Below are 15,540 nucleotides of genomic sequence, written 5' to 3'. Positions count from 1 at the left end.
TATGACAAAAGCGGCGCCTCGTCCCCCCAGCGCCCCCCCCCCCCCGTCCCGTCCCGTCCCGGCTCCAGGAATAGCTCCGTGACTTTGAAGACGTGATTGTGACACTTCGATTGAACAGAAATAGATGTTTTTTTCGACCCATTTAGACGCAGATATTTTTATCCCGTCGTGTTTTCAGATCAGACGTGACGAAGGAGAGCAGGCGACTGGACGGAGCGGTTTGTAAAGGCTGTAGAGGCGCTGCAGGACAGAGAGACCTGTCCCTCCAGCGTGTCCTGGGCCTCCTCCCCACAGGACCTGCCTGGAGAACAGGAGACCCAGCTGTTCCTCCCGACATGAAGGAGCAGCGACAACTCTGAGCTCCTCCCCTCAGCCTCAGCTCCTCCCCTCAGCTCCTCTCCCTCCCCCTCAGCTCCTCCCCTCAGCCTCAGCTCCTCCCCTCAGCCTCAGCTCCTCCTCTTCAGCTCCTCCCCCTCAGCTCCTCCCCCTCACTCGTTTAAACATGTTTTTTGCAGCCATGTAATGACCAAACACAGAGTTTTACAGATTTAAACCGTGATGTGTGTCTCTAATGAAGGTTCATCGTGTCGACTCGTGTTTCAGCGTCACTTTTAAAGTTCATTTTGTCAGACTCTGTTACAGATGTTTTACCTTTACATGTTTGTGTGTCACGTGACCTCATCACATTCTCGAACCTGAAACCCAAATATTTACTCCACCACATTAAAGGTCCTATATCCTGCAAAATCTACTTTTTGGAGCTTTTAGCCATGTTGTTCTGCTATTTCCTTATCAAAAACACCCCAGAGTGGTTTGCGGCTTCATTCACGCAGCTCTCAGTAATCCTCCTCCTGCTCTCTGAGGCTCCGCCCTCCTGCTCTCTGAGGCTCCGCCCTCGTGCTCTCTGAGGCTCCGCCCTCGTGCTCTCTGAGGCTCCGCCCTCCTGCTCTCTGAGGCTCCGCCCTCCTGCTCTCTGAGGCTCCGCCCTCCTGCTCTCTGAGGCTCCGCCCTCTCCTGGTGAACGACTGACCTGCTCAGTTGTGTCGTAACAGCGGAACGGAAGTGCTCGACGTCTGTAATGTAATGTCTTACAGCGTGATTTTAATTTGTAAAACAGCTTTTCATTATTTCTGTCGTAAGAGAGAAACAAAGAGAAAAAAAAAATAAAAAAATAAAAAAAAGGATGTGCCCGAGGTGCTTCCAGGTCAGCTGAGGCCAAAACAAACCCTGAGCGTCTGAACAGATCAGTCATGTTTGCGCTGCAGCTGAAGATGGAGCTCGTTATAACTGGACACACCTGTTCTTTATTCTTACCTAACGATAATGTCAGAGAAAAAGAAGCGCGTTTGGCTACGAGGACGGGAGTATATACAGTCTATGATTCAACCTTCCTAAAGAAGAGGCCACTCCCGTCAGAAGTTGTTTTTTTCTCCGGGATTCAGCAACTTTCACCAAAATATAGTTTTTCTGTGACTGTCTCTGATGGATGTTTGGTGAACCTTCACCAGAACCAAAGTGGATTAACTTTTATAACCAACGCGAGTCCCATAATGTAAACAGCGATGGAGCAGAGGGTGAGTCAGTCCAAACGCGGGTTAGCATATTAGCTTGTGTGTTAGCATATTAGCTTGTGTGTTAGCATATTAGCATGTATGATAGCTTGTGTGTGTTAGCATATTAGCATGTGTGTTAGCATATTAGCATGTGTGATAGCTTGTGTGTGTTAGCATATTAGCATGTGTGATAGCTTGTGTGTGTTAGCATATTAGCATGTGTTAGCATATTAGCATGTGTGTTAGCATATTAGCATGTGTTAGCATATTAGCATGTGTGTTAGCATATTAGCATGTGTTAGCATATTAGCATGTGTGTTAGCATATTAGCATGTGTGATAGCTTGTGTGTGTTAGCATATTAGCATGTGTGATAGCTTGTGTGTGTTAGCATATTAGCATGTGTGATAGCTTGTGTGTGTTAGCATATTAGCTTGTGTGTTAGCATATTAGCTTGTGTGTTAGCATATTAGCATGTGTGTTAGCATGTGTGTTAGCATATTAGCTTGTGTGTTAGCATATTAGCTTGTGTGTTTGCATATTAGCATGTGTGTTAGCATGTGTGTTAGCATATTAGCTTGTGTGTTAGCATATTAGCATGTGTGTTAGCATATTAGCTTGTGTGTTAGCATATTAGCATGTGTGTTAGCCATTTATGAAGCTGTGTTGCAGATGTCAACTCAGTATAACTGCATCATGAAGTATCTTCACTTATTGTTGTTTATTTATATTACGGTAAAGTATGAGCGGAGAGAGGGGGCGGAGTTAACTGAGAGAGGGGGCGGAGTTAACTGAATCAAAGCGTTGTGTCTTCCGGGTTTGAAAAATACCTCCAGAAAACACTTATATTTATCACAAAAATGAGGCTCCATAATGGTAGAGGTACAATATATCATATACAGGCCTATACTTCACTTTGGAATGGCTAAAATAGCAGGATATAGGACCTTTAAGTAATGTTATGTTCCAGTTACTCATAGAAGTCATATATTATTACTTTTGTTCTGCGTTATGCTCCGCCCCCCGTCCTGGTACAAACTGCAGACAGATCTCCAGACGTGTGCGTGTTTGTGAATGCACAGCGTGGGAAAGGGCCGTGTCCTGGATGAACCGTGTCCTGGATGAACCGTGTCCTGGATGAACCGTGTCCTGGATGAACCTCGTCATACAGAGAGTTTGCTCTGACGTGAAGGACAAACCTCCTCCTCTGAGCTGAGCTGGACCCGTTGACCTCCCTGTCAGGCGGCGCCGCTCGGCCCCTCCAGCTGCAGAGCGACTTTGTCCCGGGCCTCGTTTCTGTCAGACACGATCTGGCTCCGACCCACAGCGGCAGAAGGTCCCACCACCAGGGGGCGGCGCTGGGACGACCTCCCCCCGGGACGCTGTGTGACGGGGCCGGCTCTGAGCTGCCGAGCCGGGGACGTCCTGACCAGAGACCAGAGCCAGTTCATGGACCAGACTGGATATTATCTAATGTTTCTCTGTTAAAGCAGCATCAGTAACATGTTCACCTTAATAAACCCCCCCCGTCGTCCCTGTGGGGGGGATACAGGTGTTAAAGGGACGACTGGAGGGTCTTTCATCGCCCCCTGGTGTCTCTGGACAGAAAACCACAATTGCAACTTCTCTGCCAACGGACCTGGGGCGCCAATTCACACTAATGGAATCAGGAAGAAGAAGCTAACAGGCTAACGAGAAAAGCTAACTGTGGGCTAGCGACGCTTAACCTCTTAACCCCCGCCTGAACCGAGAGGAGCTTTTTCCTCACGTTATAGGATTTTTTTTCCATCATTTTTTTGTTGGGAATTCAACTCAATTTTGTAAATTTATTGTCATTTTTTGGTCAAATTTTTATCATTTTTTTTTTGTCATTTTTTGTCAATTTTTCTTCATTTTTTTGTCATTTTTTGTCAGATTTTTGTCAATTTTTTCATTTTTTTTTGCCTTTTTTTTGTCATTTTTTGTCATTTTTTGTCAAATTTTTGTTTTTTTTTTTTTGTCATTTTTTGTCAGTTTTTTTGTCAATTTTTTTCTTTTTTTCGTCAATTTTTCTTCATTTTTTTTGTCATTTTTTTGTCAAATTTTTGTTTGTTTTTTAGTCTTTTTTGTCAATTTTTTTGGTCAATTTTTGTAATTTTTTTGTAATTTTTTGTGTCTTATTTTTGGCCATTTTTTTATTTTTTTTATTTTTTTTGTAATTTTTTCGTAAATTTTTCTTCATTTTTTGGTCATTTTTTGTCAATTTTTTGTCATTTTTTTGTAATTTTTTTTTCAATTTCTTGTGACATTTTTGTGACATTTTTGCCACTTTTCCATCAATTTTTCATCACTTTTTTGTCACATTTCCATCATTGTTTTCGTCTCAGTTCTGTCTCTATTTTCACACCTTTTTTCCAGAAGCTTTTGGATTGGGGTAAAGCCAAACTGGAGAAAATGTGCTCGGTTCAGGCGGGAGTTAAGGGGTTAAACAGCATTTACAGATAAACAATGATCTCCATTGTGTAACTGGATGAACGACATCCCTCTGTCCCTTTGTCTTTTCTGTCAGTGCAGGATTTACTCTCACGGACGATTAATACGTTCACAAATCTTACTACGACGCCTGCAGTGGCGCTCACGGCCTCTGGGGGCAGGAGTTCCTTAGTTCTGCTTTAAAAGACTGAACATGTGCTGCGTGAAATGTGCACCACAGTAGAGCCGTGGGGAGATGTTTTAGTTAGGGGTCGCTGAATACTTCTTTTGTGCATAAATCCTATTTTTTAACCTCTTAACTCCCGCCTGAACCGAGAGCATTTTCTCCAGTTCAGCTTTACCCAAATCCTGTCGGCCAGTGTAACACCTCATTTGAAAGACCTACAAAACTCATCTAAATGGATCTTTTTCCTCACGTCAGATTTTTTTTCATCACTTTTTTTGTTGGGCAGTCGACTCATTTTTGTCAATTTTTCGTGACTTTTTTGTCACTTTTTCGTCAAATTATTTGCATTTTTTTGTTAAATTCTCATCACTTTTTCGTCCATATTTTCCTCCATTTTTCGTCAAATTTTTCTTACTTTTTTGTAAATGTTTTGTCACTTTTTTCACATTTTTGTCATTTTTTCGTCCATTTTTTTTTATTTCACATTTTTGTCTTTTTTGTAACATTTTTGTCATTTTTCGTCCATTTTTCGTCACTTTCTTGTCACATTTTCATCCTTGTTTTCGTCTCAGTTTTGTTGCTATTTTCACACCTTTTTTCCTGAAGCTTTTGGATTGGGGTAAAGCTGGAGACAATGTGCTCGGACAACGTGACAAAAAGTTCCCGTCACTTTTCTAGATTTGAGCTTTCAAATGAGGCGTCACAGTGTTGCTCTCCAGTCAAGAAGCCTTTTGATTTGGGTAAAGCCGAACTGGAGAAAATGCCCTTGGTTAAGGCGGGGGGTCAGAGGTTCACATGTGTATTTGTAGAAGAGTCACATTTACGCTGATTTGGGCCAGACTGACCAGAGTCCAGGGCTGGTTTTCAGTCCCAGTCCGGCCCTGGTGTTAGGAGGAACATCCACTTCTGACGTCACATGACCCAGTGGGAGGAGCCAGCTTTTCCTATTAACTGCATTACACTCTCACAAGTCGTATCTAGAAAGAAAATGTTAGAAAAATGATCTTTAATATGAGTCACGGGTCCAGGATCTCTCCGTACAAGAACATTTCCTCAAAACTAAATCATGTTTCCTGTATGTAGCACCATCACAACATCCCGTGTGGGCGGCCATGTTCCGCAGTGTGGCTTTAAAAGGCCTGAACTGAGAGGATCTTTTTCCTCACGTCATCAGATTTATTTTTCATTTTGTTGGGGATTCAACTCAATTTTGTAAATTTATTGTCATTGTTTTTTGTGAAATTTTTGTCATTTTTTTGTCATTTTTTTGTCATTTTATGTCAATTTTTGTCATTTTTGTCATTTTTTGTCAATTTTATGTCAATTTTATGTCAATTTTTGTCAATTTCTTTCATTTTTTGTCAATTTTTTTCATTTTTTTTGTCAATTTTATTCATTTTTTGTCATTTTTTTGTCAATTTTTTTCATTATTTTTTTTCATTTTTCGTCAATTTTTGTCATTTTTTGTCAATTTTTTGTCTGTTTTCGTCAATTTTTCTTCATTTTTTGGTAATTTTTTGTCAAATTTGTTAGAAAGAAGAAGAAAATGTTAGAAAAATGATCTTTAATATGAGTCACGGGTCCAGGATCTCTCCGTACAAGAACATTTCCTCAAAACTAAATCATGTTTCCTGTATGTAGCATCATCACAGCATCCCGTGTGGCCATGTTCCGCAGTGTGGCTTTAAAAGGCCTGAACTGAGAGGATCTTTTTCCTCACGTCATCAGATTTATTTTTCATCATTTTTTTGTTGGGGATTCAACTCAATTTTGTAAATTTATTGTCATTGTTTTTTGTGAAATTTTTGTCATTTTTTTGTCATTTTATTGTCATTTTTTTGTCATTTTATGTCAATTTTTGTCATTTTTGTCATTTTTTGTCAATTTTATGTCATTTTTGTCATTTTTTGTCAATTTTATGTCAATTTTATGTCAATTTTTGTCAATTTCTTTCATTTTTTGTCAATTTTTTCCATTTTTTTTGTAAATTTTTTTCACTTTTTTTCATTTTTTTGTCAATTTTTGTCATTTTTTTTTTTCATTTTTTGTCAATTTTTGTCATTTTTTGTCAATTTTATGTCAATTTTATGTCAATTTTTGTCAATTTCTTTCATTTTTTGTCAATTTTTTCCATTTTTTTTGTAATTTTTTTTCATTTTTTGTCATTTTTTTGTCAATTTTTTTCATTTTTTTTTGTCATTTTTTGTCAATTTTTGTCATTTTTCGTCAATTTTTCTTCATTTTTTGGTCATTTTTTGTCAAATTTGTTAGAAAGAAGAAGAAAATGTTAGAAAAATGATCTTTAATATGAGTCACGGGTCCAGGATCTCTCCGTACAAGAACGTTTCCTCAAAACTAAATCATGTTTCCTGTATGTAGCACCATCACAACATCCCGTGTGGGCGGCCATGTTCCGCAGTGTGGCTTTAAAAGGACGGGCAGCGTAATCAGAGTCATAAATCAGGCAGACTTTTTAATCAGTGCGTTTCCAAAAGGCTTTAATGGATCTGTGATTAATTACAGCGAGTGGGAGGCGGCGGACGAGAAGCCCCGCCCCCTCCGCCCCCTCCAGAACGTGGACCGGAGCTTCACCGTGACACCGTGGGAGAGTTCACAGCGTCAGAGTCACACGCGCACGGCCACCAGGGGGAGCCCGTTCCGGCGACGTCACGGGAAGCCGCCGGCACACGCGTGTACAAAGCCGTGTGAACACGCAGCCTCTGGGTAAATACGGTGCGGTGATACTGAAGAGTAAATGGAGATTCTGTTATTAAGACACAGAGGGTTGGTCCGAGCCGCCCCCCCCCCCCCCCCAAACATCAGCCAGGTCCAGGAGGGGGGGGGGAGTTTAGTTCCACAGGCGTCAGGCTTCAGGCAGTGTCTGTGAGCTGGTCTGGAGGTTCATCAGAGCTTCGTGAACCCTCGTGCGCCTTTAAGAACATGAACGTGTGACTTCAGGCCCGCTCGGCTCCAAACGGAAACATCTGGAGAAAACATCTGTGCTTTACAGTTTAACCTCTTAACTCCCGCCTCAACCGAGAGGATCTTTTTCCTCACATCACATTTTTTTTCATAATTATTTTTTTGGATCTTGTCATATTTTCGTAATTTCTTCATAAATTTTTTGTCATTTTTTTCGTCACATTTTTGTCACATTTTTGTCACATTTTTGTCACATTTTAGTCACATTTTAGTCATTTTTTCGTAATTTTTTCATCAAATTTTTGTAATTTTTTTGTCACATTTTTCGTAATTTTTTCATAAAATGTTTGTCATATTTTTGTCATTTTTTCGTCACATTTTTGTCACATTTTTGTCACATTTTTGTCATTTTTTCGTCATTTTTTCGTAATTTTTTCATTAAATTTTTGTCATTTTTTTGTCAAATTTTTGTCAATTTCTTGTGACATTTTAGTGACATTTTTGCCACTTTTTCATAAATTTTTGCCTCTTTTTCATTAATGTTTTCTCACTTTTTTGTCACATTTCCATCATTGTTTTCGTCTCGGTTTTGTTAATATTTTCACACCTTTTTTCCGGATCTTTTAGATTGGGGTAAAGCCAAACTGGAGAAAATGTGCTCGGTTCAGGCGGGAGTTAAGGGGTTAATGACCATAATTAAAAACAACTGATTATGTAAATACAACTCGTACATTTGCCCAGTTTGTTTTTATGTTTGATGTAAAGTCTGGTTTTGAGCTGTTTTTACATCGTCTGTGACTTTGCTTCTTGAAGAGCAGTTTGGAGCAGAAATGTACGGAGCCCTGGAAGTGACATCAGGCAAAAAACATTGGGGGTAAAAAGAAAAAAAAAACATTTTTTGTACAATGTACACCACAAATCATCTCGGATAAAGCAAAATGCATTACCCGATAATACCCCCCCTTTAACAGTTGAACTAAGTGGCTCCACAAGAAACAACTGCAACCAAAGATCAGAGCGTGGGGACGTCAAACACAGAGAAGCTACGTCCAAGATGGCGGCACAAGCGTTCAAGAGCTTTATGAGAAACTCTGCGTCGTTTATGGAACTAAACTCTCCTCGTTTCCGTCGACAGATGCTACAGTTGCTGCTGATCCTTTTCTACGATCACCACCTCACGGACACTTCTACACTACTGCGCCTACCCAGGACACGCCTACCCAGGACACGCCTACCCAGGACACACCTACCCAGAACACGCCTACCCAGGACACGCCTACCCAGAACACGCCTACCCAGGACACACCTACCCAGAACACGCCCCCAGAACACGCCCCCAGAACACAAGCCTAGAACACGCCTATCCAGGACACGCCTACCCAGGACACGCCTACCCAGAACACGCCTACCCAGGACACGCCTACCCAGGACACGCCTACCCAGGACACGCCCCCAGAACACGCCTACCCAGGACACGCCTACCCAGAACACGCCCCAGAACACGCCTACCCAGAACACGCCTATCCAGAACACGCCTACCCAGAACACGCCTATCCAGAACACGCCTGCCCAGAACACGCCTATCCAGAACACGCCTACCCAGAACACGCCCCCAGGACACGCCTACCCAGGACACGCCTACCCAGGACACGCCTACCCAGGACACGCCCCCAGAACACGCCCCCAGGACACGCCTACCCAGAACACGCCTACCCAGAACACGCCTATCCAGAACACGCCCCCAGAACACGCCCCCAGAACACACCTAGCCAGGACACGCCTACCCAGAACACGCCCCCAGGACACGCCTACCCAGAACACGCCTACCCAGAACACGCCTATCCAGAACACGCCCCCAGAACACGCCTATCCAGGACACGCCTATCCAGGACACGCCTACCCAGGACACGCCCCCAGAACACGCCTACCCAGGACACGCCTATCCAGAACACGCCCCCAGAACACGCCCCAGAACACGCCCCCAGAACACGAGCCCAGAACACGAGCCCAGAACACGAGCCCAGAACACGCCCCAGAACACGCCTATCCAGAACACGCCTATCCAGAACACGCCTATCCAGAACACGCCCCCAGAACACGAGCCCAGAACACGCCTATCCAGAACACGCCCCCAGAACACGCCTATCCAGAACACGCCTACCCAGAACACGCCTATCCAGGACACGCCTACCCAGGACACGCCCCCAGGACACGCCTACCCAGAACACGCCTACCCAGAACACGCCTATCCAGAACACGCCCCCAGAACACACCTACCCAGGACACGCCTACCCAGGACACGCCTATCCAGAACACGCCCCCCAGAACACACCTCTAGAACACGCCTATCCAGAACACGCCCCCAGAACACCCAGGACATGCCTACCCAGGACACGCCTATCCAGGACACGCCTACTCAGAACACGCCCCAGGACATGCTTGCCCCAGAACACGCCTACTCAGAACACGCTTACCCAGAACACGCCTACTCAGAACACGCCTATCCAGAACACGCCTACCCAGAACACGCCTATCCAGAACACGCTTACCCAGAACACGCCCCCCAGAACACACCTCTAGAACACGCCTATCCAGAACACGCCCCCAGAACACCCAGGACATGCCTATCCAGGACACGCCTACTCAGAACACGCCCCAGGACACGCTTGCCCCAGAACACGCCTACTCAGAACACGCTTACCCAGAACACGCCTATCCAGAACACGCCTACTCAGAACACGCCTATCCAGAACACGCCTACCCAGAACACGCCTATCCAGAACACGCCTACTCAGAACACGCCTATCCAGAACACGCCTACCCAGAACACGCCCCCAGAACACGCCCCAGAACACGCCCAGAACACGCTTACCCAGAACACGCCTACCCAGAACACGCCCCCAGAACACGCCCAGAACACGCTTACCCAGAACACGCCTACCCAGAACACGCTTACCCAGAACACGCCTACCCAGGACACGCCCCCAGGACACGCCCCCAGAACACGCCCCCAGAACACGCCCCCAGAACACGCTTACCCAGAACACGCCTCCAGAACATGCCTACCCAGGACACGCCCCCAGAACACGCCCCCAGAACACGCCCCCAGAACACGCCCCGTCCAGTGCACCAAGTCAGAAGCCCGAAGTCTCACAGAAGCAGAAAACGCGAGAGCTCCTGCCGCCGCCGCCGTGTTCGAACCTCCGTGAACTCCTTTCCACCAAGAGAAAGTCCAGGCTTTAAGATCATGAGACGCTGCAGGAGAACAGGGGAATTGTCAGAGTCACAGATTTGCTCAGAGAGATTTTGGATCTGGTTTTGCTTTTGCATGTCGTCCCTTTAGTTCCCTGCTATATAAATAAACAGTACTTTAAGCATTATGTTAGGATTGAGGAGACACACACACTGAGCTCCACTGGTGTTTGTGTGAGTCTGATCTGAGCCTGATGTCGAGCAGCAGATGGTGCTCTGAATAAGTCGTCCTCCTTTGAGACTTTTACACACCAGTTTGACACATTTCTGTTGCAAAATTCATGTTCCATAATAATTCTGTTAGGATCATGTTTATTTTAGCTCCTTTTATCCTGCAGTCTCACTTTATAAATAACAGGTCGACTGTAGCCACGTATATGTTTAAAAAGATGCAGATAATGAGAGATTAAGTCATGAGGGTTTATACCAATACCAAACCTGTCGGTGTTTGTGAATGGATACGTGTGGGAAAGACCAGACACGTCCTAGTCATAAATCTACAACGAAACGTCATCAAAGAAAACCAGACACAGACATTGACGTGTGTTAAAAGTCTTTCACCTGCAGCGTCTCCACTTAAAGGCTTTTCTTTGTTTGTCACGTTTCACATCGTTCAGGAGCAAAACTGTCACAGAAACAACAAACGCACAGCACGAAGGTCCTTCTCACTAATTATTCCACAATATAATTATGCACCACTAGAAACATATTCAGGCACGAGACCTTTAACCTCTTAACTCCCGCCTGAACTGAGAGGATCTTTTTCCTCACGTCATCACATTTTTTTTCCATCATTTTTTTGTTGGTCATTTTTGCAACTTTTTTTTGTCATTTTTTTGTCATTTTTTTGTCAATTTTGTCACATTTTTAAAAAAAAGTCAATTTTTTGATGACATTTTTTGTCATTTTTTGTCAAATTTTATCAATTTTTTATCAATTTTTGTATTTTTTTGTCACATTTTTGTCATTTTTATCCAATTTTTGTCTTTTTTCTAACTTTTGTCACATTTTAGTATTTTTTTGTGTCAAATTTGATCCAATTTTTGTCATTTTTTGTCACATTTTTGTCATTTTTTCGTACATTTTTTTATCAATTTTTTGTCATTTTTTGTCAAATTTTATCAATTTTTTTAATCAATTTTTGTATTTTTTTTGTCACATTTTTGTCGTTTTTTATCCAATTTTTGTCATTTTTTCTCACATTTTGTCACATTTTAGTATTTTTTTTGTCAAACTTGATCAAATTTTTGTATTTTCTTGTCACATTTTTGTCATTTTTTCGTCAATTTCTTGTCAATGTTTTCTCACTTTTTTTGTCACATTTCCATCATTGTTTTTGTCTCAGTTTTGTTGCTATTTTCTCACCTTTTTTCCAGAAGCTTTTGGATTGGGGTAAAGCCAAACTGGAGAACATGTGCTCGGTTCAGGTGGGAGTTAAGGGGTTAAGTGGCCATCTACAAGAACTAAATATTTAGCATTTCTATTTCTCACTGGTTAGACGTCGATCTTAATGTGAGGTCAGTGATGAGAAGTGATGGACTCGGTTTTAAAGTGATCGAGTGAATTTCCAGATTATAGTTTGTGGATGGAATATAAAAACGGGACAAATGCAGAAATTACTCAATAGCTGCACATTCAGTTTAGGTCCGGAATGAGCCCTTTGAGATCTTGGTGGAAAAGAGGCGCCAAAACCCCCAGAAACATCTACGTTCACGTCGTCTCAAACCAAAAACATTCACGTCTCAAACCAGAAACATTCACGTCTCAAACCAGAAACATTCACGTCTCAAACCAGAAACATTCACGTCTCAAACCAGAATCATTCACGTCTCAAACCAGAAATATCTACGTCTCAAACCAGAAATATCTACATCTCAAACCGGAAACATTTACGTTCTCGTCGTCTCTTAAACATTTACGTTCTCGTCGTCTCTTAAACACTTCGTTCTCGTCGTCTCTTAAACATTTACGTTCTCGTCGTCTCTTAAACGTTCTCGTCGTCTCTTAAACACTTCGTTCGCATCGTCTCTTAAACACTTCGTTCTCGTCGTCTCTTAAACACTTCGTTCTCGTCGTCTCTTAAACACTTCGTTCTCGTCGTCTCTTAAACACTTCGTTCGCATCGTCTCTTAAACACTTCGTTCTCGTCGTCTCTTAAACACTTCGTTCTCGTCGTCTCTTAAACACTTCGTTCTCGTCGTCTCTTAAACACTTCGTTCTCGTCGTCTCTTAAACACTTCGTTCTCGTCGTCTCTTAAACGTTCTCATCGTCTCTTAAACACTTCGTTCTCGTCGTCTCTTAAACGTTCTCGTCGTCTCTTAAACACTTCATTCTCATCGTTTCTTAAACACTTCGTTCTCGTCGTCTCTTAAACACTTCGTTCTCGTCGTCTCTTAAACACTTCGTTCGCATCGTCTCTTAAACACTTCGTTCTCGTCGTCTCTTAAACGTTCTCGTCGTCTCTTAAACACTTCGTTCTCGTCGTCTCTTAAACGTTCTCGTCGTCTCTTAAACACTTTGTTCTCCTCGTCTCTTAAACACTTCGTTCTCGTCGTCTCTTAAACACTTCGTTCTCGTCGTCTCTTAAACGTTCTCGTCGTCTCTTAAACATTTCGTTCTCGTCGTCTCTTAAACACTCCGTTCTCGTCGTCTCTTAAACACTCCGTTCTCATCGTCTCTTAAACACTTCGTTCTCATCGTCTCTTAAACACTTCGTTCTCGTCGTCTCTTAAACACTCCGTTCTCATCGTCTCTTAAACACTTCGTTCTCATCGTCTCTTAAACACTTCGTTCTCGTCGTCTCTTAAACGTTCTCGTCGTCTCTTAAACACTTCGTTCTCGTTGTCTCTTAAACACTTTGTTCTCATCGTCTCTTAAACACTTTGTTCTCATCGTCTCTTAAATGTTCTCGTCGTCTCTTAAACACTTCGTTCTCATCGTCTCTTAAACACTTCGTTCTTGTCTCTTAAACGTTCTCGTCGTCTCTTAAACACTTCGTTCTCGTCGTCTCTTAAACGTTCTCGTCGTCTCTTAAACATTTCGTTCTCATCGTCTCTTAAACACTTCGTTCTCATCGTCTCTTAAACACTTTGTTCTCATCGTCTCTTAAACACTTTGTTCTCATCGTCTCTTAAACGTTCTCGTCGTCTCTTAAACACTTCGTTCTCGTCGTCTCTTAAACGTTCTCGTCGTCTCTTAAACATTTCGTTCTCGTCGTCTCTTAAACACTTTGTTCTCATCGTCTCTTAAATGTTCTCATCGTCTCTTAAACACTTTGTTCTCATCGTCTCTTAAACACTTTGTTCTCATCGTCTCTTAAACGTTCTCGTCGTCTCTTAAACACTTCGTTCTCGTCGTCTCTTAAACGTTCTCGTCGTCTCTTAAACACTTCGTTCTCATCGTCTCTTAAACACTTCGTTCTCGTCGTCTCTTAAACACTTCGTTCTCGTCGTCTCTTAAACACTTCGTTCTCGTCGTCTCTTAAACACTTCGTTCTCGTCGTCTCTTAAACACTTCGTTCTCGTCGTCTCTTAAACACTCCGTTCTCGTTGTCTCTTAAACACTTCGTTCTCGTCGTCTCTTAAACATTTCCGTTCTCGTCGTCTCTTAAACACTTCGTTCTCGTCGTCTCTTAAACGTTCTCGTCGTCTCTTAAACACTTCGTTCTCATCGTCTCTTAAACACTTCGTTCTCGTCGTCTCTTAAACACTTCGTTCTCGTCGTCTCTTAAACACTTCGTTCTCGTCGTCTCTTAAACACTTCGTTCTCGTCGTCTCTTAAACATTTCGTTCTCATCGTCTCTTAAACACTTCGTTCTCGTCGTCTCTTAAACACTTCGTTCTCGTCGTCTCTTAAACACTTCGTTCTCGTCGTCTCTTAAACACTTCGTTCTCGTCGTCTCTTAAACATTTCGTTCTCGTCGTCTCTTAAACACTTCGTTCTCGTCGTCTCTTAAACGTTCTCATCGTCTCTTAAACACTTCGTTCTCGTCGTCTCTTAAACACTTCGTTCTCGTCGTCTCTTAAACACTTCGTTCTCGTCGTCTCTTAAACATTTCGTTCTCGTCGTCTCTTAAACACTTCGTTCTCGTCGTCTCTTAAACATTTCGTTCTCGTCGTCTCTTAAACACTTCGTTCCCGTCGTCTCGTAAACATTTCCGTTCTCGTCTCAAACCAGAAACATTTCCGTTCTCGTCGTCTCTTAAACACTTCGTTCTCGTCGTCTCTTAAACACTTCGTTCTCGTCGTCTCTTAAACATTTCCGTTCTCGTCGTCTCTTAAACACTCCGTTCTCGTCGTCTCTTAAACATTCCGTTCTCGTCGTCTCTTAAACACTTCGTTCTCGTCGTCTCTTAAACACTTCGTTCTCGTCGTCTCTTAAACACTTCGTTCTCGTCGTCTCTTAAACACTTCGTTCTCGTCGTCTCTTAAACATTCTCGTCGTCTCTTAAACACTTCGTTCCCGTCGTCTCTTAAACACTTCGTTCTCGTCGTCTCTTAAACACTTCGTTCTCGTCGTCTCTTAAACACTTCGTTCTCATCGTCTCTTAAACATTCCGTTCTCATCGTCTCTTAAACACTTCGTTCCCGTCGTCTCTTAAACACTTCGTTCTCGTCGTCTCTTAAACACTTCGTTCTCGTCGTCTCTTAAACACTTCGTTCTCGTCGTCTCTTAAACACTTCGTTCTCGTCGTCTCTTAAACACTTCGTTCTCGTCGTCTCTTAAACACTTCGTTCTCGTCGTCTCTTAAACACTTCGTTCTCATCGTCTCTTAAACATTCCGTTCTCATCGTCTCTTAAACACTTCGTTCCCGTCGTCTCTTAAACACTTCGTTCTCGTCGTCTCTTAAACACTTCGTTCCCGTCGTCTCTTAAACACTTCGTTCTCGTCGTCTCTTAAACACTTCGTTCTCGTCGTCTCTTAAACACTTCGTTCTCGTCGTCTCTTAAACACTTCGTTCTCATCGTCTCTTAAACATTCCGTTCTCATCGTCTCTTAAACACTTCGTTCCCGTCGTCTCTTAAACACTTCGTTCTCGTCGTCTCTTAAACACTTCGTTCTCGTCGTCTCTTAAACACTTCGTTCTCGTCGTCTCTTAAACACTTCGTTCTCGTCGTCTCTTAAACACTTCGTTCTCATCGTCTCTTAAACATTCCGTTCTCGTCGTCTCTTAA

This window comes from Gobius niger (assembly GCF_951799975.1).
Source record: "Gobius niger genome assembly, chromosome: 19".
NCBI classification, from domain to species: Eukaryota; Metazoa; Chordata; class Actinopteri; order Gobiiformes; family Gobiidae; genus Gobius; species Gobius niger.
This window is presented reverse-complemented; position numbering follows the sequence as displayed.